We start from the raw sequence: 2,030 nt of genomic DNA on the forward strand, positions 1-2,030 counted from the left end.
TAATTTTTTTAGGAGAAAAAATCAAATAAAGAAGAAAAAAATACATAATGTTGCAAAATCAATAGAAAGATGAGGAGGAAAAAAATGAAGCAATAATAACAATAATAAAAGGAACCACGATGAGAATGAAACACGCGAAGAAGAAGAAATGTGAAGAAAAAGGAAGAGGAATGCAAAGAAGAAGGAGAAGAAAAAGAAGGAGAAGGAGGAGGAAGAACGTGGAATATAAACGTTGAAAAAGAACCATTTCTTATTTCGCACTATTCAAAGTTGAGGAAGTGCATGTTTACATGCTCTCTAAATTGAGAGTTATTTTTATTGAATTTGGATTAATTTGTATAGACTTGTATTCCAAAAAAAATTGTATGTATAGCAAATTTTATAAAAAAAAATACATTGTCATGATTTTTAAATAATTCTCGAATATCTCGCATATTTTTTATTTTTAAATCACAAATATAAACGAATATTTGAAATCATTTATAAATTTAATTTTTATGTATATCAGCGTAAAAAATTTTTATACAGACAATTAAGTATATATGGTCACATATGCATGCAAAACTAATTAATTTTTAAATTAATTACTTAAAAAATTATTTAAATATATAAATTATATTTGATGATTATATAAAATCTTTTATATTATCAGTAAATTAAAATTAAATTTATAATTTATATGCAATTTATTCTTTTAAACTTTTAAAATATGCAATTTTATTTGTTTTAAATCATACAAATGATTTTTTTCTAAAGTTTTATGTTTCTATTATTAAAAAGTGATTATTATAAACAAAAATACATTATTTGAAAACAATTTTTGAAGAAAAGTTAATGAAAGAAATTACCTAGACGATTTGATAAATTTTAATTGATAAACAATACATAAACTAAATTTCAAAGAGAAATATTACATTCCCCCCCCCCCCCCCCCCCCCCTATTATTATTGTTGATTAATTGTGAACATTGAACTTGAAATCACCGCAGCTTGTGACGACGACATGCGCTTTGGCCTTACTGTCTACGTTTTGACAACGGCATTTTCATATAAAATGGCAATTACACAAAAAACAAAGCATCAAGAGCATATGCTATTTTCAATTTCTTTCTCATTAATTAAACATATAAGGATTAAGAAGGGATTCATTTCACTTTCCCAACAAAAGATAAATTAATTGATTTTAAGTTCACAAATAAGAAGTATATGACATGAATGCTGAAAATGAAACACCTTTCTTTTTTCGGTAAACAAAAACATCTTAGTATTTGAACCAGCCACCATATTATTTGGAGCCCACCAAAAAATATTACGAATATTAATGGAGACATTTTTTTAACACACAATTAATTGAGTTGTGTTATCTAGTCACTAACTAAATACAAAATTCTCTTATATTTTATTTGAACAGTGATCAATTTAACTTCATAATCAAATCTAATCAACATTTCTTTGTTATTTCCTATTTGAAAAGAAGGAAAAATATGAAGAGTCAGTACAATATATATAATGGGATTTAATTGAAATTAAGATTAAATTATAGATAAATAATTAATTTTGATTTCTTTCTAATTTGAAATTTAAAAAAAGTAGAATTATCATCAATTATAAAATCAAAACAACGACCTCCCTCTCTCAAGACGGCATGACCTCCATTCTCTCGATTACTTCGAGAATCTCGCCGCTTCAGCCCCGCCACGATCACCGACCACCGTATGCGTCTGTTCCCATCGTCTTCTCGTCTGCACAGTCCACCGCCCAGCACTACGTCCCGTTGGTTTGCAGGATCTTCGCGCCGACGCAGCAACCCCGACCTCCAGCAAGGACAGTGCGCAGCCAGTGTGCCTTCTCCCCGATGGCGACATCGCAAAACAAACGTGTTTCAAGTGAGGGTCCTCCTTCATGCACACCACAGAGCCGAGGTTCATTAATGGAGTGCGAAATGGTTGAACCGCTAGGTTGTGTTCTGTCTGCCATTGTAGAGAATTTATCAAATCAACATGAAAACGTATCCGGTGATGTTGTCGTCCA

The sequence above is a fragment of the Arachis ipaensis genome, chromosome B7 (genome assembly GCF_059453495.1).
Source record: "Arachis ipaensis isolate K30076 ecotype BB chromosome B7, ASM5945349v1, whole genome shotgun sequence".
NCBI classification, from domain to species: domain Eukaryota; kingdom Viridiplantae; phylum Streptophyta; class Magnoliopsida; order Fabales; family Fabaceae; genus Arachis; species Arachis ipaensis.